The following is a 27,510-nucleotide window of genomic DNA, read 5'->3' on the forward strand; positions in this document are numbered from 1 at the left end:
GACTAATATTCTGAACTAAATATAATCACATTTCAGTTAAGAAAAGCTACCGGTATTTTATTGCTATTCAGTTCAGCATGCTAACAAGTCATATACAGATAGTCCTTGACTTACGACCACAACAATCAAAAATCTCTGTTGCTAAGTGAGACATCTGTTAAGTGAATTTGGTGTCATTTTTCCGACCTTTCTTGCCACAGTTGTTAAGTGAATCACTGCAGTAAATTTAGTAACGGTGGTTAAGTGAAGCTGACTTTCCCATTGACTTTGCTTGTCAGGTCGCAAAAGGTGATCACATGACTCAGACCCACTGCAACCATCACGAGTCACTTGCCAAGTCTGAATGTTGATCATGTGATCATGGGGATGCTGCAATGGTCATGTGAGTCACTTTTTCCAGTGCTGTTGTATCTTCAAATGATCACTAAATGAACTGTTGTAAGTCGAGGACTACCTGTATTGTTTTCAGATGCATGTTTTTGGCCCTTAAATCTTTCTGTGGTGGAAATGTGTCTATTTATATGGGTTTGTGCAAATAGGTTTGATCACTTAAGCATTAGGTAGCTGCAGTATTCAGTACTAGAGTTTTTTTGTTTCCAATTCATGATTTCCAATTCATGATTTTTAGTATGAAAAGTATTTTTTCCTTTTTCAAAGATTCATTCAAAAGCTCAAGAGCTGCCTTTCATTAGATAAATTCATTCATAAGATCATGAGGAAACTTGAAAGCTATCAAAACAAGCAGTAAAACATTGTCAGACAAAAATAAATACAAATAATGTGGATAATGAATTTTTTGTTTGTATATTTCATATGTTTATTTAATATCCAAAGCTCTATATATCTGCACTGTTTTTTTATAGTTGAGAGGGTTTTTTTTAATTATCAAAGATCTCAATGCCTTTGTGATGTTTTCTATAGTTATTTGAATTATTTTTGCCATTGGTATCCTAGGTTTTTAGCCATTCAGAGATGGTGGACATAATAATGCTTGTAACTGTCTTTTTCTGCTATGTAATCTTCACAGACGGCCAAGAACAAAGAGCAACACATAAAGTTGTACTCCTTCTGTGATGCTATTGGCTTAGTTAATAATGTCGATTAATCCATCAAGTAAGTTTGCTTTAGAATCTTTTACTGGAGACAGGCTTGTGGAAACACCACCTGCATAAAATGAGACATATTTATGGGAGTGATCTAGGACAGCACCTAGCTGGTCTTGAATAATTTTGAAGAAAATTCAGCTTGGTCAGATAGAATTTGGATCATTAGGAGGCTGGCTTGGGAAATCCAAAATATTTTCCAGATCATGACCACTTCTATTTTGTTCTTAAGAAAACAACATTGGTTTATTGATGTAACTAGCCGATAACCCGGCATTCCCCAGGTATTTATTTATCCTAACCCATACATTTTGTCCTCAAAAATAATCCTGGACCAAACGTAATTTCTAATGTTGGATTTTCCCCCTTACCAGAGGGAGCCCCCTTGTGAAGTAATGTGAAGCCATTATCATGGCAACTCCATTGCGCTGTACAGTAGAAGCCATTTTAAGGCACAACAGTATCTTAACAGAACACATACCCTGAGGGGCATTAGGGGTATCTTACCCCCACAGTATTTATTTCCAGAGAATAAGTCATCTTGTTTGTTTGTTTGTTTATTGGATTTATATGTCGCCCTTCTCACAAGGACTCAGGGCGGCGTACAACATTTTAAAAGACACATATTACAAAAGTTAAAAAAATTAGCTAGAGTATCCAAAAAACAAACCCAATTAAGATTAACAATAACATTTAAAATTTGATTAAAATTAACAATAATATTTTTATTTTATTTTGTTCAGGCCAGACCAGCTTGCTGGAAAAGCCAACTTTTTAGGGCGTGTCAGAAGGACCAGAGGTCGGGAATTATACGAAGCTCCGGGGGCAGCTCATTCCATCTGTGTACCAAGTTTGGTTGAAATTGCTCGAGGCAATTATGCTGGAACACACACACTTTAAATAGATAATTACAAGCCGAACTCAATTTGAAGGTAACTGAGCTTTTAGCAACATTTGGGCAGCGAAGCAAGGGAAACCACGAACTGTCCAGGATATTTGAAAAAGCGTGCCACATGAAGACAAAGCCATTATTTGGATTAGCATCCTTATTTTTTTCTACTTATTTACCAGCAGAAAAAGAAGATGCATATTGCTTTTAATTTTTTTTCTTAGTTACAGCTTATCAACCACACAGAAGGAAGAAAGATTGTACTTGCTGAGCTTCCTTGGTCTCAACAGCGATCTTATTTTGTTTTGTCTCTTGCATGGCCTTGGCCGCTTCCTTTTTAAAACCATATGTACAAAATAAATTTTGATATATAGTTGACACTTTATGCTGCTTTTTAAGGACTCCTTTTTAATTAAAATGATCATCTAAAAACACTCTTCAACTATTGAGGCCAAACTAAAACGTTCTGGATCTAAGGGATCTAACCCTCTTATTTTCTACTTTTCTCCAGTGGCCTCAATTTCAAAAGCATATTTTCAAATCCAGGTATCAAATAAAACCTTAAACTATCCTTTCTTGCACACCTTTCAAATTTCACCAAGTGAATTATTACTTTAGTAGGTGGCTCCTGAAAGCCAGAGTTCCTTCTTTTTCTTTGACATAAGGTTGAGAAAGTAGGGTGCACATCTTATTTTCTCCATGTGATCAGCTCTTCCTTGCCAATTGAAAGGAACTTCTGTATGTATTGCTAGATATTTCAAACACCAAATTCACTGAATGTGTAAAGGTTTTTGCCGTCACATTTGAGTCTCGCTTGGCATTCAGCTCTTCAGAGCAGTCAGCATTAGAATGATTAAGTGAAAGCAATACATTTCTGGTGGATGAATGCATTTGGCCATTGAATAATATCCCAGGAATGCATACCTAAAAGTAGGTAGGCCTAAAACAGAACCAACATTTGATTAAATAAGGATTGCTTCTTACGTATTTAATCATTTCTCTTTCTCTTTTTTATTCCTTTGAGTCAGTGTTGATTCCTGGCCATTGTCTAAACAAGTCCCTGCAGGGTTTGTTTTGTTTTTTAGCAAGATTTTAGAAATGGCTTGCCATTGCTTTCTTTCTGGGACTATGAGATACTAAAAATTAGCAGCAACATTTGGAAAGGATATGAGTTATCCCCAAAGTTTTTGGTCCGATTTGCACTGTCTGCAAGTTCAGCATTACAAGTTCTTCCTTTTTGTATTTTTAGCCTTTAGGAATGCAGATAAATTTAGAATTTACAAGTTAACACCAGAAGGAACTATGTGTGCATGTGTGTGCACGCGCAGGGACATGTGTGTGCAGTGCTGGGGAATACAAGTCAACGAGGATGATTTTCCACTGTGGAAAATTCTGAGTGCTACTTTCCCTCCATAAATAGCAGAAGCAAAAATATTATTACAAATCGGGAAGCAGAGTTCTGATTCATTTCAAAAGAGAGAGATCACAAATTTCAGGGGTTTATTTTGAGCAGCAAAATTTTATTTTATCAGCAAGTTCACAGATAACTTCATTCTAGTTTGCCATTTGTCATGTCATTATTTTTCTTTCGGTTGTCAGAAAAGGGGAAGAAATTCCCCTACACCATCCACAGTCAAGAGATGATCTGAGATTTCCTGCTTACCCCAGACCAACTAATGACTGTCAGCAGTGGTGGAAGATGTTGGGTGTTGTCCTTCTCTGCACGCTCATAATTTGCATCCTTTGGGGGGGGGGGGAACATAGCCAAATCTGGCCCCATAAAAATGGGTTCTGAATCAGGGTTTCAGATTGGAGGTGCTGATATAAATAGCTATTATGGGAATGTGGTGGCCAATAATAAGCATGCATATTAATTTACCCACAAGTCACTCTGCCAATTTTTCCAGTTAAAAGACAAGGCTGGATAATGGCCTCAAACTGGAATCCTGCCTGGGAAACCATCAAAGCAAATAATTTTTGGGGTAAATTTATCAATACTCTAATTGGGTAAAAGACAGCATTGCATGGTTACTTACCACTTGTCTGCCATGGTCAAAATATGAAACTGATGTTGATATTCAATGCATCTTGAAGACAGCAGAACAGGAATTTCTGTTTATAATTTTTGTGATTTCAGAAACATGGAGGATCTGGACCATTTTTTTTTTAATTTACAGGTGTCCATCATCTGCCATTTAGAAAAATGTTTGATTCCTCACTCCCATATGCAAATCAATGCTTACCGTTTAAGACAAATATTTTATTAGGAAACAATAATGTTACAAGATAATTCCCATTTTGGCCTGTATATTAGTCAGTCAGAATAAGTTGGAAAACGTGGATATATTTGGTCAAATATTTAACCCCACCCCACCAAATATTGTTCCCCCACCCACTTAATTGTTTATAATATTTTTGTTTTTAAATCAATGAAATATTGGATGGACTGCAATTATATTTTCTGATGAAAGGAGCTAGAAATTTGCTTTGGGCATGATAACCAAAATCATAAAACTCTAAGGTTTTTGCTTCTATTTTCCTTATTGTGTAACATTGTGCAATTTGAGTCTCTTTCAAAATAGTGATTTATGTTAGTATCATTTAATGCTATAGTGATGTATGAAGTATAAAAAAAAACAAGCATAGTATTATGGTCAATTGCTAAGCAAGTCATCATATTACCAGGCCTGATTTCACAACCATGGTTTATGGCAGTCATTAAGCAAATCACCTGGTTAAGTAAAACATTAAGCAAATCCAGCTTCCCATTGATCTTGCTTATTGGAAGTTGGTTGGGAAGGTCACCAATCATAACATGACCACTGGACGCTGCATCTATCATAAAAGCACAGTGGTTACCAAGCACCCAAATTGCAATTGTGACCATAGGGGTGGTGTGATGGTTGTAACTTTGAAAATAGGTTCTAAGTTATATTTTTTTCAACACCATTTTAACTTCAAATCAGGGGCAAAATCCAGCAGGTTCTGGTGAAACCGGTAGCGGAAATTTTGAGTAGTTTGGAAAACCTGCAAATACCACGGCTGGCTATCCCCAGAGTGGGGTGGGAATGGGGATTTTGCAGTATCCTTCCCCTGCCATGCCCACCAAGCCACGCCCACAGAACCAGCAGTAAAAAAAATTGAATTTCACCACTGCTTCAAATAATTGTTCAATGAACAGACATAAGTCAAGGACTACCTGTAACACCGTATGATGCTAAAAAAATTACCAATATGGAAACGACTGTAGGGAAAATTGTATCTAGATGGTTATGACAACTCTGTTCACACATTAGGCTAAAATGCAATTTATTGGTGTATGGTTCAGGGTAGTATACAAACAAGCGACTGGATTAACTAAGTGTGGTGAGGTCTGAACACAACCTCTTTCCTCCCAGTTATTCTACTGTAAATCAAGAGACCAGACACAAATAGCATCACACAACTGCAGATGCTTCCAGTCCCTTTCATGGGCTCATCTGGGATCTTGGAAAAAGCTCAGGACAGACACGACAGCCCCGTGGCTCTGTGTCCACTCGCTCAGCGGGAGTGATCGTGTCATTCCTTGGCAATTTCTCCTCCCGAAATCTTCCTCCAGACCCGAGCATCTAGGTATCTGATCCACGATGGAGGTGTTCCCACATGCATGCATCCCGCTTCCTGCTTTTTGGCTTGTCTACCCAGTCCTAAGAAGTGAAGCAACACTAGTAAAATATGTCAAATGAAGAGGCAGACCCTGAAAAACCATTCTGGATCTGTTGCAATGATGTCTCTTGGAAATTGACTTGACAAGCCCAACAAATCATCCATTCAAAAAAAAAGGGCGTTGAGGCTACTTACCCCAATTTAACGTCCTCCAGAGGTATCACACCTCATTTTACAGCCAGGATGATAGCATTCAATCCATTTGGAGAATACCAAACTCAACAAGGCTAATCTGAAGCACATACCTTCTCATTAACCTGATTTAATGACAACAGTCTAAGTTTGAATTTAAAACAACAACAACATTCCTCCCAATTCCCATTGGGCTACTTTGCCCAAGGGACCTTTCAGTCTATACCTTCCGATCCCCCACCCCACATGGGCAGAAATGCCTTCCTTTTTGGGGAATTACAGTTCATCTCAATATGTCTATAGAGATTCTCAGTCATCCAGGTCACAGTTCTCCCAAAGGTACTTTTTCAAAAGGCAACAGAGAGGCTTTCTCTTGTTTTTCTTTAGGATCATCTCAATTTGTTTGGGGAAGAAAAGAAAAAGTTCATATGCCATCCATGAAGAAGAAGTAATCATGGAGTGCAACCCTGAAGAAAATTCTACATTCCTTCTCATCCCAATCTGTAAGCACTGGGTTTTGGGGTTTTCCCATTTTGGTAAGAAGTTTCAGCCGTTCTCCTGCTGACTCTGTAAAAGGAGCAGAAAGATGTCAATCCTCACAACAGCCTCAGCCTTCCCTATCAACCTTATGGAGAACTGTCATTCAGCAAAATCTACAGGCGCCCCCATCTCTTTTATTCCAGAACAAGAACCCATAACTATTTATGATGCAAGCTAGAGAGAGGAAATACAGGTAGAGAGAGGTACAGGTAGCCCTGGACTTATAATCGTAATTGAACCCAGAATTACGATCATAACTCATGTTGATAGTTGTCACCAAGTGACTATGCCTGATTTTTACGACCTCTTTCATGGCAGTTGTTAAATGAACCTGGGAGCCATTAAGCAAGCCCATTGTACCCAATGGACTTTATTTTTTTTTGCTGGAAAGCAGAAATAAATACCAGTTCTTGCAAAACACTGTAAATCATGATCACATGAGAGGCTGCTGCAAACAGCTCTAAATTTCGCCCAGTTAACCAAGCACCCAAAATATGATCACATGACTTGGAGTCGGAATTTTAAAACTGGGATGTAAATAGCCCTGCAGAGGGACATAACTTTGAATGGTCACTAAGTGACCAGTCATAAGTCAAGGACTACCTTGTTTACAGAACTCTCTCCAGGTTTCTGTTAACACAGATATATTGGGTGCAAGGGCTTTCCTTCCTTTATAAGGATGCAGGAAACGGTAGCACTTTTAAGGATATAACTCCCTTTGTTGAAAAATTAAATGTATAAATGCAAGGCTCAGATCTGGACAAAAGGCTCAGGATGACGGAAGAGGAGGAGGTTGGTCTCTTTTGGCAGAGGAGAGGCATCTGGCTTCATTTATTATCATGAAGGAAAACAAGTGTATCCCTATACAATTTTGTTTTTGTAAAGCACACTGATGAGGACACTTTTGTACAACGTGGCACGATCAAAAGCATCTTTCCATCTCCTAATTTGATCTCTCCATCCCTCCAAGGGTGGTGTGTTATATTTTGTTGGTGAAAGTAGAGCCTTATGGTCTCTTTTGATAGGTTTTTTTTATGGCTTCAATGTGTTTTTAATAATGGTAATGGTTTTATGTATTTATTGACTGATTAGTTTTGTTGTTGTACACCATTTATTTGGTGTGAAGGGAAGCTATAGAAATTGGACAAATAAACAAAGATATGTTGAAGGAATTCCTTTGACCTCACCATGATCATAGGGCTGTGATGGCAAACCTATGGCACGCATGCCGGAAGTGGCATGCACAGCAGTCACCCGTTGCTCTTCTGTGTTCCAGCGCACTGGCCAAGTGGTCTTCATACACGCGGGAGCGCCGGAAACTGAAGAGCAGTCACCCGATGCGCATGCGTGCACTGGGTAGCTGCTCTTCCGCTTTCCGGAGCGTGGATGCATACCAGTCTTCCTGTTTCTGATGCGCATGCATGCATGAAGACCAGCTGGTCGATGCGCATGCACACGTTGGAAACTGAAAAGAGCCGCTGCCCGGCATGTTCATACGCACCAGGTGATTGCTCTTCCAGTTTCCGGCACGAGCACACTTCCGTTTCAGCACTCGGTGCCGAAAAGGTTCACCAACACTGGCATAAGGCATGTTCTGAGATATCCAAATCCAGACTGACCCCTCCTGATGCAGCAAAACCCACTTTTTAGATTATTCTTGAGATTACCTAGAAATAATTAATCAATAACCCCCAATCCCTCGATTATGCAAACACGTTCACATTGTTTTCCTGGCAGCAATAGGGGAAGTGGTTTACCACTACCTTCTTCAGAGAATTCCCTCCCCCCCCCACTTCAGAGTCTAGCCTTGTTCAGCTATTCTTTAGAGTAACCAGATCTGACCTGGCCCAGTTTCTAAGGCCAAGAAAAGACAAATAATGTAAATACTATCCTCCCAGGCACTAGGGCCCACTCAGCCAGGCCATTCCCAAACTCATTATTCTGCTTTGTCCAAACTTGGGAAAATCCATGCCTGCTTCAGTACATCTTGCTCATTTTGCCTTACCAGGGAAACTCTGGCCTACTGCATCGTCTGCAGCAGGCCCGGCTCTACCGACTTCTGTCCAGGAAACAGCTTTTTATCACCACTGCACAGAAAAGTATGAGGAAACCCGAAGGAGTTCCTCCTCCACAAACACACACAATGCTGTAACTCAAAAGTTATCAACAGTACCACACACAGCCTGTTCCCTTTCACCTCCCACCACAGCTCCCACCTTCAACAGAAAGGACATTCTTTCACTAATAATACTCCACTGGAAGTACAGGAAGTCCTCATTTAATGACCCTAACTGGGACCTGTTGTTGCTAAGCAAAGCAGTCTTTAGACTAAATGTCATGTGACCACAACACTTAGCAACAACAGACTGTGATGTGCTCTCTGGAAGTCCACAAGGCAGGGGTGGGATTCAGCCGCTTTGCACCATTTCACGCAAACCAGTAGTTCCGGCGATCAGTTGGCCCCGCCTGCCTGCCCCTGTGCTAGACTGTCCTATATCCCCTTTGTTTGAAGCCCAGCTGATAGGCGTGGCAGAGTGGATTGGTCGTTACACCGGTTGAATCCCACCACTGCCACACAAGGCCCTGTGCAACGGAATAGTCACCCCCAATCAATCAAGGCTTTGGCTTTTAAATGTTCTCCATCCTGGAGAATTGCCACCGAGAGGCTAATTGTCCACTATTTGGTTATATGGCAAAGATCATCATCTCTCCAAACAGCAAAGAATTGCAGTCCTAACACATGTAGGGAAGGCCACCCTCAATAGCAACAGCTTTGAAATTAATTCCTTAAATTGACTGTGCAGTTCATGAAGGAACAGCTGCAAAATTCACCTTTCAGATTATTCCCGAGATTGAATCAACCAGGAGGAAAACGTATTATATTGCTATTATTATTGTTTCATGCTTGTATCCAACATTTACTTCCTCCTTGATATTTAGCTGGTTTAAGAACTACCAATCTCTTTAAATCAAGGTCTAAATTTATTACCACTGAACAAATAATCCTATGGCATCCATTACTCTTGGTGGGTAGCCAGCTCAGACTTTTTTGGTGCATGTTGAATTTATTGCCTATCATTTTATAAAGTAACAAGTTTCTAGTTCTCATTGTTGAACAGAATGGGGTCTTTGTGCTTTTTTTTAAAGTTCTTCTTAAGAACTTTAAGTTTCTTCCAATGCCCCCCCAAACAGTTCGCTACACCATAAGTTACAGAAGAGAATGAATGAAATCCTGGAGAAGTGGGCAAAAGAGCAAGGAACGGAATCCAAGTGCAGCTGGAAAACAGCAAAACAGCTGCTTTTGGGATTCCGTTGCCCATTCTTAAGCCTTCGCAGAAGCTAGTAACTGATTGAAAGCAAAATAGAAGGAGATAAATGCTGTGGCTGGAGAGATACAGCTGCACACCGCGAAACCCCACAGAAGACAGCAATGCGCATGACATAGCAAGGGTGGAAAGATTATTTCAGTGACAGTAGTAACACTGCACACTTAAATCCTGCAAGTTGACAAACCCCATATGAAGGTCAATAAACCCATCTCAAAGTCTCAGCAGATTTGTGTCCTCTGAAGACTCTTAACTTGCTTTTTAAGGTTCAGACCTTTATCTTCACGAGATGATGTGATGACCGGCAACATGGATGACCACATAGAAATAGGACAAATTCATGACAAACACATTTCATAAAGTCTGTTAATCTGGAAGGCTCAGTGTTACTTTCTGGTTGCGAGCAGCTTGCCTCTAAGTTCCGGTTGTCGAGAGCCATATCAGAAGAAGTCTATCACTCCACCTCCTGCATGGGAGCCTGAGGCAGGTCGTTGGCCTCTGTAGGAAACAAAATGCTGGATTAAGATTAAAAACTTGGCTGAATTGAAAAAGCTAATAAGGGAGCCACAACTACATGACTGAAGCTTTGTCCCCTTTTCACATCGGCCATCCATCTCATCATCAAGAAAACAAAATGGCGGAGACCATTTCCACTGTGACTGCTAGTTGATTTGGATTAAGGAAATTAAGAACGGTAGGTGTGCTCTGGTTATCCCAAGTGTTATCCCTGGAAATCCAGGAATCAGAAAATGGGTAGGGAAAGCCTTAGACTTCTGCTGCTGCTATTTCAAAATTATCTCTGAGCCATGGTGGTGCAGTGGTTACAATGCAGTACTGCAGGCTACTTCTGCTGGCTGCCTGCAATTTGGAACTTCAAATCTCACCAGGCTCAAGGTTAATTCAGCCTTCAGGTTGATTTAGGTGGGTAAAATGAGGACCCAGATTATTGAGGGCAATATGCAGACCCTGTAAACCGCTTAGAGAGGGCTGTAAAGCACTGTGAAGGGGTATATAAGTGCTACTGCTATCTCTGATCCAGGAAGCTATCAGGGCAACGGCCAACAAGCTTTTGTAGATCTGAGCCACACACTGGCCAAATCTTCCAAATGTTTCCGAGCCAACTGATCATCACCACATCCTGTTGCAATGATTTTCACCAGCTAATTAAACAGTGTGGTGCAACATATTCGCTTTCAGATATCATTATAAGACGCCCAAGCCACCTGTAGATTGAAAGCACCAGGTGTACAGAATGGTTTGTGCCTGAAATCGGACCAATAACACCTTTCAGCCCACAAGACTTGTTTGGAAATGTTGCTCATGCAGTATTGAATGGCGGGAGAGAAATGTTTGCAAAGAAGACATCTATTCCAACATCACTCGCACAAGCAACTTGAGGAGTTTTCCATGGCCACAATAAATTCTTTCTACAAAACCTTTTTTGGGTGGATTATTTCTCTCTTCTTCTCCCAATCCCCTTTTCACCTTATTGATGTTGCATACAAGAAAAAAGATCAAACATATGTTATTAAAAATTTATTTATTTATTTATAAAATTTGTATGCCGCCCAATCCCAAAGGACTCCAGGAACGAATTGGAAATTTTATTATATGGAAACAGACATATTATTGCTAAGATCTATAAAGTATTACTGAAATTGAATTTGAAAAATGAGCATGTAGAAACATAGTATGATTCAGTGAGCAAGGAATTTTGGATATAACGTGATGCTTGAACAATGGGAAAATATGTGGACAAAGGGTTTAAAATTTACATTCAAATATAATCTAAAAGAAAATTGCTACAAGATGATGTATCATTGGTATTTAACACCAGATAAGTTGTCTTAAGATGTATAAAGGTACATCAAATGAAGGTTGGAAGTGTAAAAGTAAAGAAGGGACTATTTATCATCTATGGTGGACATATGATAAAGGAAAATTTTTTTTGGAGTATTTTAATACAGAAAATTTTGAAAATGGAGATAAAGATGAAACCACAACATTTCCTTTTAAGTCTAATGGAAAAAGAGCTGGAGAATAAAATTTGGAACTTTGTACTATATATGTTAACAGCAGCAAGATTATTGTATGCACAAAAATGGAAGGACACTTCGATTCCTAAAATGGACAAATGGTTGCAGAAGTTGATGGAGTTGGCTGAAATGGCAAAATTGACTATTCTGATGAGAGAAAAGAATATAAGTACTTTTGTTTCCACATGAAGACCACTTTTGAACTTTGCGCTTGAAGTGGAAAAGAGTGAAACTTTGATTTTGGGGTTTACCAATAAGATCGATAGCTCTTTAGAGAAATAGCTTGTTCCTCAGCCAAAAAATAGATGCAGACAGAGACAAAGAAGCAAGAGAGGAATATGGGAGGTAAGTCAAAAAAAGAATAGCAATGAAAGTATTGAAGTGGGCCAGAGAGGATGGATAGATGATTTTTTAAAAATGTTATTGTTCTGCTTTCCTTTCTCTCTCTCTCTCTCCTTTCCTTTTTTAAGCAGGTGACATGACTAGAAGTTAGGTAGGATAGAAAGAAAACGTCTTTTTAAAAAGGGTGACTTAACTAAAAGTTATAACTAAGAGATAGAAATAAGAGAAAGGGGGAATGTTAATGTATACATTTTTATATAATCGAGTAAGAGCAATAACGAGGAAACATGGAATAATTGAATAGATTGCAACATAATTATGTATTACTATCAGAAATATACAAGTTGGTTGAATGTAATCATTATGATTAATTTTATTAGTTTTATTTGTATTAGAATGTATGACATCCAGGTGCCACATGCACTGATATGTTAGTAAAAAAAAATTTTTTAATAAAAAACTTTTAAAAAAAGAAATGGCTTGTTCATATTTTTTTTTATCCTTCCTCACTTCTCTTCCCGCTCTTCCTCCTCATTGCTTTCCTATTTACTGTTGTATTTTCTATCTTATTTTATTTTATAATCCAATTAAAATGAAGTTAAACAAAAAGAAAAAGAAATAAGGTCGAACTTGGGAGGGTGGGAGGAAGTCTTCCTTTGTATCCATGATCTTCCTCCTGCCTGTTGCCACCAAGTTCCCCAGAGCTATTATATTCTCTGGGGTGCAGCCAAGTGGATTTACCTGGGTCATATTTCAAATCTTTTATTGCTATTCAACTTCCTTGTAACCCTTTCTCTTTGCAGAGCAGATGTACCCATTGTATTATTAGTGGCCAGGAAACAAGAGCCGGAGAAAATCTACAGGGGAAGAAACTCTCGTGGGAACAATGAGGGTTGACATGGAGGACCAGGGAGAAGAACCTCAATGAAGGAGAAAATATTGGTGTTGGGAGACCACTAACAGCCGCTGAATCCTTGGCTCCAATAAATACACATATTCCACAAATTCCTGAAGCCCCAGTAACAGAAGGAGTCAAAGCTGATGCCACTTTTCTGGGTAACTCTTAAAAGCACAGCACCCCTGCAAGGGTCTAAGCACCACCAGAATTAGGGAAACTGTATATATTGCTGAATTACCAACCACACCAGCTAGCATGGGGTCAATATTTCATTAATTACTGGATGGCCATAGTTTTCCACCTCTGCCTGGTTATTTCCACCTATCCCTCCAATCCGTAGATGCAACTCTTCACTCTAAACTAAGATAAGGTGGTTACACCAGGGACTCAGGGGTGAAATTCAGCAGGTTCTGGAGAAGTGGTGGCGGAAATTTTGAGTAGTTCGGAGAACTGGCAAATACCACCTCCGGCTGGCCCCCGAGTGGGGCAGGAATGCGGATTTTGTAATATATCCTTCTCCCTTGGGTGGGGAGGGAATGGAGATTTTGTAGTATTCTTCCCCCTGGAGTGGGAAGGGAATGGAGATTTTGCAGTATCCTTCCCCTGCTACACCCACCAAGCCATGCCCACAGAACTGGTAGTAAAAAAATTGAATTTCACCACTGCCGAGACCCGGGACTGACTGCGACATGCTTCACACTACTTGCTTGGCAGCTGTATCAACGGCACAAGCGATGAGTGACATTCATAGCTGCTTTTGGTAGCAGAATTGTTACAGGATTCTCAGTCCCCCTGTCTAATTTCAGAAGTATGGTGGATATTACAACCGACCTTCTACTACTTTGGAGCCCTTCTTTCTCAGTTGCCAGGCCATAAGGAGAGGACCTCTGCCGCCACATACAGAATGCCCAGGCAAATAAGCCTTGCTGAATACCGTGGAGCACATAGATACAAAAAGATATTCCTATCCCATCAACCCTTCTCCCCAAATCCACGATCTTCTTACAGAAAGTGTCTATGGAGATTCTCAGTCATCCAGGTCATGTTTGTCCCAAAGGTGCTTTTTTTTTTTCAAGAGGCAACTGGACTTTCTGATTTTTCTTTGAGGGACGTTTCACTTCTCATCCAAGAAGCTTCTCCAGCTCTGGATGAATCTGGCACCTTTTTCAGAGCCGAAGAAGCTTCTTGGATGAGAAGTGAAACGTCTTCAAAGAAAAAACAGAAAGTCCAGTTGCCTCTTGAAAAAAAGCACTTTGGGGACTTCTTACAGAAAAGCATTATTGTGTGTCCAGTTTCTCACATTTTACAGGCAGTCCTCGACTTACGACCACAAGAGAGTTGTTGTTCAGCAAGACAATTATTAAGTGAGTTTAGCCCATTTTATGATCTTTCTTGCCACAGTTGTTAAGTGGATCGCTGCAACTGTTATGTTAGCAACAAGCTTGTGAAGTGAATCTGGCTTCCACCTTGAACTTTGTTTCTCAGAAGGTTGAAAAAGTGATCACATGACCCCCAGGATCCTGCAACCTTCCAAAATGCATGCCAGTTGTCAAGTGTTCAAATTTCGATCACATGACCACAGGGATTCTGCAATGGTTGCAAAAGTCATAAATCACTTTTTCCAGTGCTGTTGTAATTTTGAACAGTCACTAAAAGAATGTAAATCAAGAACTACCTGTACTGGGAGGCAGAGACACCCAGAAGTAGTTATCCTCCATTTCTCAATAGCAATAGCAATAGCAGTTAGACTTATATACCGCTTCATAGGGCTTTCAGCCCTCTCTAAGCAGTTTACAGAGTCAGCATATTGCCCCTAACCACAATCCGGGTCCTCATTTTACCCACCTCGGAAGGATGGAAGGCTGAGTCAACCTTGAGCCGGTGAGATTAGAACCGCTGAACTGCAGGTAACAGTCAGCTGAAGTGGCCTGCAGTACTGCACCCTAACCACTGCACCACCTCGGCCCAACACTGCTTCCAGTATTAAACTGCCCAAAGCAGTATACCTCAACCTTAGCAACTTAAACTGCATGTATGTTGATGCCCAGAATGCCCCAGCCAGCATAATGGCTAGAAAATTCTGGGAGTAGAAGTCCATGCAGCTTAAAGTTGCTGAGCTTAGAATGCACTCTTGGAAGATATCCACTTTTTAAAAGAAGTCTGAAAGAGTATTCAATTGCTAGAAGTATAGTCTTCCATAGCACTCCATGTTCATTTTAGTTTAGTCTATTTTAGCATGTTAGGTAGATAATGGAGGCATGTGGGATTAAAAATGTGGGCTGCCCACAAAGAAGAGGGACTCAAGCTATTCTCCAAAGCACCTGCGGGCAGGACAAGAAGCAATGGGTGGAAACTAATCAAGGAGAGAAGCAACCTAGAACTGAGGAGAAATTTCCTGACAATTAGAACAATTAGTCAGTGGAACAGCTTGCCTCCAAAAGTTGTGAATGCCCCAACACTGGAAGTCTTTAAGATGTTGGATGACCATTGTCTGAAGTGGTGTAGGTTTCCTGCCTAAGCAGCGGGTTACATTAGAAGACCTCCAAGGTCCCTTCCAATTCTGTTTTTCTAAAAACACTGGAATAGCAGTGTTAATGATATAACGCACTAATACTGTAGTACTGTTTTGGAATAGCAATAGGATTATATGGCAGAGATGGGAAGCAGTGACCCTGCAGGTGTTCTAAGCGGTATGATCAAGAATGAGGCATGCTGGGAACTGCAGTTCAGTAACATTAAGTAGGATTGTTTCCAATCATTGTCGTAGAAGTTCAACCTAGGTACTTTTTGCATATATCTCTTTGGTAATATGGGTGGAGATTTGCACATACTGTATTTATGCACATTTTTCAGAAAACCAGAAAATGCTGTTCTCTCTTCTTAAAAGTCCAATTGAAAAAAACTGAGAAGGTTTTTAGTTTGAAAGTAACCCACTCAAAAGGATATGGTGAACATTTACTGAACTCTGATATGTACAGCTACTTAAGAAGCCACAACTTACATCAAAACCACATCCCTTTATAAAGATCAGAGCTGCGCATCATATCTGCATCATGTTTCAATGAAGTCAAACCAACATCTATCTATCCGAACAAGTCTTACTTAATTCCCTATAGTTTTCATTATTCCCAACCTTAGATTATAGCTGCAATCTTACATTTTCTAAACTGCCATTTAAATCTTCACAAAACCAACCCACCCCATTTAAGGAGGTGGTGCATGAAAGCTTTTCTAAAAAAAAAAAAACAACAGACACAAAAAGACAAGTATCAACAGAACACGCACACATACAATTCCTACCCACCTCTTCAATTTCCTCTTTTTTAAAAAAAGAGGAACAGCCTCGTGCCAAATTCTCTCCAAGCTATTTCTGAACTCCTGAAAACAATCTGCACACAAATCATTCTGGATCATTATTTAACCTGTGGTTGTTGGGCTGGATCCAGTTGTAGTCATAGCAAGAGTAAATCTATTGAAATAAATGGGACTTTAGTCATTCGTGACTAATTTACAAGCGGATGATTTCAATAGCTTCTTTCCTGGTTATGACTAAATCTGGAACCAATACCTTATTCTTAAACCTGTAAAACCTCGGCCCATTTGGACATTTTTATCTGCTTAACCTTAACTGAGTAATTTTGTATTGAAAAGCTCTCTAATTCCGTGACAGGCTACATGCCAAATGCTTGGAATTGGCGTTAGTTCTACAGAAGAACTATTCCTTTTTCAACAGGTTCGGACATATGCAAAAGAGAACACCTCTTATTTACTAGAGGAAAAATCCACCCACTTGTATCTAGTGAAATTCCTTTTCCTAGATAATGAAAAAAAAAAAAGCAGAAATCCAGTCTTCTTTAGAATTCAGCTCACTGGACAACCTCAACCAGCAACGTAATAGAATGACATTATTTAGTGCAGATGGTGGCAATAATTTGCTGCCACTGATTATGAAGAACACCAGTGAATACCTCCAACCAACTAGATGCCACCCATCTGACATCCCAATTTAAAAGACAGCAATTTCACACCTTTTTAAAATGGTGTTTCTCCATGCTGAAAATGAGGTTCCAACTAAACCACTCGGTTGTCCCCTGCCCCCCAAAAAATCAAATTCTCAATGTGAGATCAGGAAAGTTGACTACAAGGGAAATCCAATCTACAGGAGTCTATTTCTGAAAGGAGCTGCTTCTTTAAAAGTTGCATAATTTCAACAGATGAAACCACCAGTAGCAGCTTTTTCTGGAACGGAAATGCAAGAAGGGGGAAAATGTCATCTCTTCAACTGCACAAACTTTCTATCCATCAAAAAAAAAGATAATTTCCCCTTGTGTAAGGGAAGTAATTTATATTAGCAGCGGAGGCATTGTCCAGTTTCTATTTCTCCCCAAATACATTTTTCTTAAAAATAGACAGGTAAATAAGAAACAAGAGTCAAAATAACAGCTTCCTATTTTTTTTTAATGTGGAAAGCAACCGGCAGAAGTAAGGACTCTTAGAAGAACTTGTATATTCAATTCCAATACACTGAGTTGGATCCTTTGAATTCAAGCTGCAATAGTATGTAGTTTATCTGTATGTTCATTTTAGTAAGATTTGCTTTCCTGTACAATATTATTACTTATTGAGAAGCACATCTGTATCTAGAATACTTTTGGCCCTAGGAATTAGGGGACGCTATGAGATTCATTTTAGGGCAATCAATCTCCCAAGGATTCTGCTGTTACTCCCATTTTGCAGATTGGTCGCCTGAGGTCACCCAATTAATTTCTGGCAAGACAAAGGGAATACTGTACTTTGGCAAGCTGGGATGAAGCGTGGCCGGTTTCCCCCGAGATGGGGAGTAAAGAAATAAATGACCCCACACTTCTGTCTTTTTTTCTCTGGTGGCCCTGCCCAGATGCACCAGGAAAAGCCATCTGCCCTCACAGCCCAGAAGGAATTTTTCCGCGCCTGATCAAGATGCAGCCATCAGGTGCAAGCTCCCACGCGGTTGCACTTACTAAAGACGACCCGACGGCCAAAAAGAGAGAAGAGGTTATCCTGAAGAAAGGGGGGGGGGGGGCAAATAACCTACCCTGGTTCAAGGAAGGCGCTAGCTGCTTCAAGGCCACGCTCCGCTTCCTTCACCCGGCCGCACCCGGGCCGCAGGGCCGGGGGAGCGGCAAATCCTTTCCGCCTCAGCCGCGCCGCCGCCTCCTCGCAGAGTCCTTGGGGGAACGCTTTGTGACTCCCGTAAGAAAAGTCACGGGTGGAAACGCTGCAGGAGGAATCGGGGCTTTAACGTGGGTCTCGCTTCTCCCGCGCCCGCCTGGCTAAAGGAGCACGTGCGGCTCTCCCGCTTGGCCGCCTTACATTCGCAGCCCCCTCCTCTCCCTCCCGCCCTCCCTCTTCCTCTCACCTGGCCGACTTCAGCAGGCGGCATTGCCGGACAGGTGGTCTCTCTGGCTTTGGCCCCTGCTGGACGGACGGGCGGTCCCAAAAGCCACCAGGGGCCGGGCGAGGCCTCGCTTGTAGGGACACCGCCGTCTGACCTGCCCGCCGCCCCGCGGGCGCGCAAAAGCTGCGCTCCGGACCGTTCTGCTTGCGCTCCTTCCCGGGTATTTTATGCTGAGAGGATCCACGCATTTCCCCCTCCTGGGAAGCCCACCTCGACCAATCAGGGCTGTTTGGGGCAGGCCGGAATCCCCCCCCCACTCCTATTGTGTTCCCCCCCCTCCTCCTCCTATGCCCAAACTAACTTCTGCTTTTCGCTAAGCAGCTGCCGTCGGTGCTGTGGTGCTGCCGTTGCCGCCAAGGCCGCCCGGCTACTTTCGCTTTTGCTATTGCACTTCTGGCCAACAAGTCGCTCCCGGGCTGTGTGTGCCCGCCCAGCTACTGGGCTCGGCACTCACGGACGCTCGTCTCCTATTACAAGCTCATAAACGGCCCCCTGGTTTCTCCCCTCTCTCCGGCCGCGCGTCTGACGCCTCCGCTTCAGTGGAAGAATCTCCTGGAGCGGATCGCGGCTTACTAGCTTCTTTGGACGGGCCGGTTGGCAAGAACAAGCCCTCTGGAGTCGGCGGAGGTGACAGGTTTTCGGAGGGAATTGCCCTGCTGGTTGCGTGACCTTCCCCTCTCTGTGCACGGTTTATGCTCTGTTACAGATCTAGGTAGCAGCTGCAATGCAACGTGCCAAAACTCACTTCATTAAGTACTGCTTCCCTCCCTTCCCTCCAAAAAACTTACTACTCACTTTATTAAATACTTTTTTAATAAAGTACTTTTCATAGAATGAAATACTTTTTATTCTATTAAATAGAATAAAATACTTTTTATTCTTAATAATAAAATAATTTTCCACCCAAACTATCAGGTTCTTGCTTTTTCAGACTTACTATTACGTACTGCTTTCCCCCCAAACTTCCTACAACATTAAAGACTGTGTTTTCCAAATTTAATACCTACTAACTTCATTAAGTACTGCTTCCCCACCCCCCCACAAATTTACTACTCACTTTATTAAATACTTCCCCCAACTATGAGATTCTTGCTTTTTCAGACTTACTATTAAGTATTGTTTTTTTCCCAAACTCCCCACAACATTCAAAACTTACTACTAGGTTCATTAAATAGTGCTTTCCCCCCCAAACTTCATCCTTCTAGAATGGTGTGGAAACCCGGTTGCTTAGCTCTGATAGTTCAGGGTATTGTGTGAATTTGGACAAATGGGTTAATTCAGTTACACACCCACACCCCACAAAGCCTTTTATGTAAACCTAGAGTATGTATTTGCATAGCATATTCAACCATGAACTAGCCAATCGTCTTTTAGCAAAGGGTGTCATGTGAACCCCACCCAAGGGTTTGGTATATAGCTCAGTTAATGCCATAAACTAATTTAAGTTAACCATGACGGAATGGAGCACATTTGAATATAGGCACTAAATGAGCTTTGTGATATCCTTTTTCTACTGAAAGGCCAAGTGGGGCTGGTGAATGAGAAGAAGCAGATTTGAACAAGATATTGTGTGCGGTCAAAGCAGTCACTCTTTAGTCCAAGGTTGGACCACGTGAGTCCCATATACACAAAACACCTCCCTTGTTGCTTGCCAAATTCTCTGCCCCACCTTATTAGTTTTAACTTAAAAGAAGACTAGAATGTAGACAAGCTGCAAACTCTGGGTTTCTGATATCATCCCTTTTTTCAATGCAAAACAATACAATAGCAGAGTTGGAAGGGACCTTGGAGGTCTTCTAGTCCAACCCCCTGCCTAGGCAGGAAACCTTATACTGTTTCAGACAAATGGCTATCCAACATCTTCTTAAAGACTTCCAGTGTTGGAGCATTCACAACTTCTGGAGGCAAGCTATTCCACCCATTAATTGTTCTGTCAGGAAATTTCTCCTCAGTTCTAAGTTGCTTCTCTTCTGGATTAGTTTCCACCCATTGCTTCTTGTCCTGCCCTCAGGTGGTTGGGAAAATAGCTTGACTCCCTCTTCTTTGTGGCAACCCCTGAGATATTGGAACACTGCTATCATGTGTCCCCTAGTCCTTCTTTTCATTAAACTAGCCATACCCAGTTCCTGCAACCGTTCCTCATATGTTTTAGTCTCCAGTCCCCTAATCATCTTTGTTGCTCTTCTCTGCACTCTTTCTAGAGTTTCCACATCTTTTCTACATCGTGGCAACCAAAACTGAATGCAGTATCCCAAGTGTGGCCTTACCAAGGCATTATAAAGTGGTATCAACACTTCATGTGATCTTGATTCTATCCCTCTGTTTATGCAGCCTAGAACTGTGTTGGCTTTTTTGGCAGTTGCTGCACACTGCTGGCTCATATTTAAATGGTTGTCCACTAGGACTCCAAGATCCCTCTCACAGTTACTACTGTTGAGCAAGGTACCACCTATACTGTACCTGTGCATTTCGTTTCTCTTGCCTAAATGTAGAACCTTACTCTTTCAAGAAAGTTGTGTGGGCCACAAAAAAGTCCTTTAAAAAAGATGATTAAAGCCCATTCTTTTGTTTGGAAGCTGCTCTAACTGTACAGGGGAAAAAATCACAGGTATGATTTGGTGAAGTGATGGAACTATCTCAATTATTGGATTCCTGAGAATTGGACATTTGGGCTCTGGATAAGCTCTTGCAGTATACGACCAAATAAAAATGCCGGACTTCCAGGGTGATTTAAATCGTTTATAGAAAGAGAATCACTTGCATTAGACTTTGGAGGATGAGATTTAATGGGTTAAGCCAGGGGTTGTCAACCTTTTCTTCATCATAAAAGGTAACAGTAAAAGGTTCCTCTTGTACATATGTGCTAGTTGTTCCCGACTCTAGGAGGCAGTATTCATCTCCATTCCAAAGGCGAAGATCCAGCGCTGTCTGAAGACGTCTCCATGGTCATATGGGCATCATGACTAAACACCGAAGGCGCATGGAACACTGGTACCTTCCCATCAAAGGTGGTCCATGTTTTTCTACTTGCATTTTTACATGCTTTCAAACTGCTAGGTTGGCAGAAGCTGAGACAAGTAACATGAGCTCACTCTGTTACGCCGCGCTCGGGATTCGAACCACTGAACTGCCGGCCTTTCTGATCGAGAAGCTCAGTGTTTTAGCCACCGAGCCACCTTTTTTTTTTCATCATGGACTGCCTTTAAATGACTTTCGTGGCCACAGAGCATAGCCACCAACCCCCAAGACCTAATTCAAGATTTAAATCATAGCATTTTTTCAAGCCTTTGCAGATCCCCTGTGAGATCCCTCCAGGGGTCCATGGACCAGAGGTTGAGAACCACTTGGTTAAACAAATTATTTTAGGTGATCAGAGGGAAAACAATTCCAATGCCATGATTATGCCAACAACTCTCTTTACACTTTAGATGAACCTGTTGTGTAACTCTTCAGGCGGGAGTTCTACCTGTACAGGAAAGTATATTATTGCTATTTCCTTCAAAACATGTTTTCTTAGTGTGCAATCCTGATGAATTTGTGCTGCAGTATCAATTTGCAGACCAAACATTTTCCCTTTTTTTGGGGGGGTGGGATCTTCCCCAAAGAGTTCTGTATTTTAGAAGGATATTTCTGGTGCTGTTTGAAAAACTTTCTTTTGAGAGATTATAGTTTTAAAGAACCTATGTTTGTGTGTGAGATCAAATTGACAACTTTCTGGTTCAAATCCAGATTTGAGGCTATTCTCAAAAGGCAGCTGGGCAGAGGGTTTTTTTTTCTGTTTTCTTTTTTTTTCTTTATATGCACACATTTTTAGCAAACGCAGGAGGAGAAATTTGTCTCTGCCTGATGTTAGACTGGATTCTGTTGTAGGGAGCTGCACTTGTCAAGCTTTTGCCTGCTTCCTAAGTAGATCATCCATCGGTCTTTCCTACTTTACATATCATTTTTATGTCAAATAATAGGGTCCTTATTCTTCAAGCCCTTGTTGACGATCTTGTTCCAGACACAGCAGCTGCCGAAAATCCAAGCAGGTACAATAAGGTCTTCCTTTCTGGCTTACACATACTCATGCCTCTCCCAGCTGAATATATCAGAACCCAAATAAAATTAACTGGGAGGAGAAAGGCTTTGTTTAATTACAGCTTTTGTCTTAACCGAGGTGCATATGGGTGCATGTCTGAGAGAGAAAGGGGGAAGAAACAGAAACGCAAGGCGCCAAAGTGGCTTCAGCATCCAGATGATCGCAGATGGCTTCAGGTGATGTCAGTAGGAAGGAGGGGAGGCAACAGAGGGGCCGTGTCTGCCTCCCAGCCTATTAATGCAGCGAATCACGGAACATAAGACCCTCACCAAGCAGCTTAGGGGAATTGGGTTTCAGGCATGGCTGTGATCCAAGGTACAGGTGTTCAGGGCATTCGTCCCCCTCTAATCTCCTAAGCCTCCTAACTGAGACAAGACAGCAAACTTGAGAGAAATATTATCACAACAATGATGTAGATCATTATTGCTACTGCACAAATTTTGAATTCCTTATCCTTCCTCCTCAAAATATTCTTGCTAAGAAACAAGTGGAATTCTGCAAGGTTTTAAAGATAGCCACCAGGCTGGCTTGTTTTCAATAGAAAAGAATATCCGTAGCTCGGAGTAGAACTGCATAGTCCTTGGCGCTCTCTGATCTTGACCATTTTCTTGCAGACATGTCATTACCCAATTGCTCTTTATCAATTAGCAATTGTAACGAGTTAGAAACCCATTGTGTTGGTTGAGATCTTTTGAGATTGTCAGAAATCTGTTGATATGTGTTGAGTTCAACAGTCTCGTGCTCAATTGTGCTGGTAAAATTTCCTTGTTCCAAAACAGCTATTGTTGAGTACCTTTACAAGGTTAAATTATTGTCTTATTGGTGAGATGGGTAGCATATAAATATATAAACAAGTAAATAACATCCAGATGGACATTCCCAGCAGTAGATGGCTGATATCACACTCGATTCAAGTGTGTCTAAAGTTGAGTACATACTTGTTGGCAGAGGTGGGTTGCTCCAGGTTCAGCTGAACTGGTAGTGGGCCTGAGTCGCAGAACCGGCAGCGACCCAGGCCTGCTACACCCCCGAACTATACGTTCCCTTGCTGCGGTTGGGCCACTGCCATTTTGGTTTTTAGTGACTGCACATTCTCAGTTCAGTGTAAATTGTTCTGCGCATGTGCAAAGAACGATTTACATTGAACAGTGCACGCATGCATAGTGCACATCTGGCGCATGCAGGGGTTGTGAACCAGTAGTAAAACAGGCAGCAACCCACCCTTGCTTATTGGGGCCTATGTTGGTGCAAATGTGAGGGCTACTTACACACTCAGCTTTGGTGTAAGATCTGTTTCCCACATTAGCAGTGTTGTTCTATTAGCTAGTGATGGATACGAAGCAGAATTCAAATAGATGTTAAAAGAAACCTCCCAATCTATCTGATTCTGAACAGAAAGTCCCTCTGGGCCGTTGCTTGCGTTGTAGGGAGTTAGTTGTCTTCTCTGGTTGGCAACCATCTGGCACTGGTTTAGCAGTCTCTCATTAAACATCACACCCAACATTTGAATTGTGGTTACATATGAACTGTTTTGCCAGAGTCGGCTTTGCTATAAGCAGCTTCCAGATCTAGGCTGCAAAAGTCTGGAAACCAGTAAATGACATCAAAATAACAAAATTAAGGCTTTTGTATTTCTTTGTTCTCACCCAGTGCTCCTCCACAATTTTGCAGCCCAAACTCAGCCTGGCAACCCTTCTGTAATGCCATACAATATTATGACATTTCATAGACATGCTTGCTTACCCATCTGTTGTTGGTCAGAGTGAAATTTATTAGTGTCTGTGTCCTCAATTAACATGCAGGTGCTGCCGCTTCTGCTGGTGGAAATACCCCAGCGTCCCCAAGGTTTGGTGTTTTCCACCCCTTCTGTTTTAGATTGATGGGGGATGCAGAGCAGGTGCGAAAAGGGTAGGGAGGAAAGAAGCCGATGTGCCAGGTATACGCAGGGGACGTAAAGACCTGAAATTCAAGTCGGCGTATTCGCGTGATTCACCACACAAAGGAAACATAATTTTTAATGTGAATTTTACTCTTTACCTTCACTGATTCCACAGCTGGGGAAGCCCCCACCTCAAGAGCAATGTGGGATCTTCCTCTGGAGTTTCACTAAGTCCTGGCATAGATCAGAGGCAAGGGTCCTTCTTCAACTCTCTCCATGGCCGGTGGCGTGCAAACTATTTTTGCTGTTGTTGTAGGTCTCAAGACTTCTTCTGACAGCATCGCACAATTTGAACATGGCTGGACAGAGCGCCATTGCTTGAACAGATCTTTGCAAGGAAAACCATTGTGTACAATCTAAAATTGAGTCACAGAGTATAAACAAAGAAGCACCCAATTTCCCCTTGACATTTAGATTAAAAATCCCCCGAATCACAACCCAAATCATTGTAGCCTTCCTCCAATTCTGTCCCCACCCCCCCACCCCAGTCATTATGTGGGGTACCATTGACCATTCCTGTCTGACTCTCAGTATTTTGGTCTGAAGAAGGTGGTTTCCACATCAGAACTGATGAGAAATCAGTTCGTTGCTGTTCTCCAGAGACCAAATTGAAATGAATATTCTAAAGAGCACTTAATATAATGCTACGTTATCACACTGTCTCTGTCCCCATGGCCAGGACTTGTCTAATGTTTATTTGAAAATACATTCAGTAAAGGGCCTTTCCGTCATTAAATCCGGCCCTTGGATTTCGTCTCATTGTTTATGGCTAGAAGATTACTGATGTATAGCTTCTTAATTACCCCCAGGGGAGTAGAAATACTTTAATTACTGGTTATCTTTCAGCTTTTCCCCTATTTATTTTTAAATAATAAGATAGGACTGTTTAAAAAAAGGGTTAAAAAAAGGGAAGAATAAATTGCTCCCAATCCACCTTCTTAGGAATATATGTAATGTGATGCTACAACAATTAAGAGAGTCTGTTCTGGGGATAATTAACTAAACTCACCCAAAATTAGTAAGGATTAAACTGGGCATGATGTGCGAACAGGAAAACTTCATTTAAAAGCAGGCTTGCTTTTAAATAAGGGTTTGATTTACATGAGACTTCATTAGGGATTGCAGTTTAGATTGAGTGGGATGTAGGGGTGGGTTCCTCCCAGTTCTAACCTCTTCTATAGAAGAGGTTCCACAAATCTACAGTGCCGTTTAGAACCGGTTCCAGCTCCCTCCCCCCCGCCCGTCCACACAACATCAAGATGAAGAGCAAGAGAAGGAATTCTGGGAGTTGAAGTCCACAAGTCTTAAAACTGTCAAGTTTGAACACCCCTGTTTTTTTTCTCTAAAGGGTTAGAATCTTGTAACTTGAAAGCTTTAAGATTTGCATGCTTCAAATGCAGGAGTTTCTGAGCCAACATTTTGGTTACTAAGCAAGAGCGTTGTTAAGTGAGTTTCACCACATTTTACAAGTTGGCCACGCTCACCCAGTCACATGGCCGGCAAGCCACTCCCAACCAGTCACATGTCCAGCAAGCCACTCCCACCTGGTCACATGACTGGCAAGCCACTCCCACAAAGGAGGCCACACCTACAGAAGAGGTTCTAAAAAAAATTGAAACCTTCATGATAATATAAGTTGCTCCATCAGATAAAAGTGAAGGTTCCCCTCACACATATGTGCTAGTTGTTCCCGACTCTAGGGGGTGGTGCTCATCTCTATTTCAAAGCCAAAGAGACAGCGCTGTCCGAAGACGTCTCCGTGGTCATGTGGCTGGTATGACTAAACCCCGAAGGTGCACGGAACGCTGTTACCTTCCCACCAAAGGTGGTTCCTATTTTTCTACTTGCATTTTTACGTGCTTTCGAACTGCTAGGATGGCAGAAGCTGGGACAAGTAACGAGAACTCACTCCGTTACGTGGCGCTAGGGATTTGAACTGACCAACTGCTGACTTTTCTGATCAACAAGCTCAAGGTATTAGCCCCTGAGCCACCGCGTCCCTTCAACATCTGATAGGCAGAACCTAAATCCTGTCGGAGGAAAAATCCAACTCAGGCTGTAGTTGATCACAAGTTACTTATAGGATCAGTGTTTGCCCAGTGTAGCTAGAAACAGTGGTAATGGTGAGACTAAATAGTCAGTTTGTCAATCTTTCTCCCCCCCCCCAAAAAAAAAGGAGGAGAGGGAGGAAAAGATTTTCAACCTACACGCCTGAAAGTTTGTCTCAGGATTGAACAAAGCATATAATTTGAAAAATGTTACATAAAAGTAGTCCTTGACTTAGGAACAACAATTGAGCCCAAAGTTTCCATTACTAAGCAAGGCAGTTGTTCAGTGAGCTGAGCCCCATTTTATGATTTCTTTTTGCCATGGTTGTTAAATGAATCATTGCAGTTTATTGAATCAAGCCATCATTAAACGATTTCAGTCCCCCCCCCCCAATTGACTTGGCTTGGCAGAAGCTGGCTGGGAAGGTCATAAATCGTGATTACGTGACGACTGTCTTAAATACATGTCAGTTGCCAAGCGCTCGGATTATGATCATGTGAATGCTGCAATGATCGCAATTGTGAAAAACAGACATGAGTCACTTTTTTCAGTGCGGTTGTAACTTTGAACAGTCACTAAATGAATGGGTTGTAAGTCGAAGATTGCCTGTAATGAATTTAACAAATTCTGGAACTGGAGAAGCAAAAGACGTATCAATGTAAAAGTACAGTATATGTCATGCATTCACCATCTGTGTGAAGTTAGTATCTACATCAAAATAAAATAGGCAGACATTTGGCAATAGACAATATAGGTAGGGACGCAGTGGCTAAAGTGGCTAAAACGCTGAGCTTGTTGATCAGAAAGGTCGGCAGTTCGGCGGTTCGAATCCCTAGCACCGCGTAACGGAGTGAGCTCCTGTTACTTGTCCCAGCTTCTGCCAACCTAGCAGTTCGAAAGCACGTAAAAAATGCAAGTAGAAAAATAGGGACCACCTTTGGTGGGAAGGTAACAGCATTCTGTGCGCCTTTGGCGTTTAGTCATGCCAGCCACATGACCATGGAGACATCTTCGGACAGCGCTGGCTCTTCAG

At 41.6% G+C, this 27,510-nt stretch overlaps 1 protein-coding gene across 1 annotated transcript in view; it reads left to right on the top strand.

Annotated features, from left to right (window-relative positions):
- LOC116502680 (zinc finger protein 420-like) overlaps positions 1 to 27,510 on the top strand; it is a 474,998-nt gene that overhangs the window by 325,844 nt on the left and 121,644 nt on the right. The gene's annotated exons all lie outside the window — the stretch shown is intronic.

Source organism: Thamnophis elegans, chromosome 2 (genome assembly GCF_009769535.1).
Source record: "Thamnophis elegans isolate rThaEle1 chromosome 2, rThaEle1.pri, whole genome shotgun sequence".
In the NCBI taxonomy this organism is placed as follows: Eukaryota; Metazoa; Chordata; class Lepidosauria; order Squamata; family Colubridae; genus Thamnophis; species Thamnophis elegans.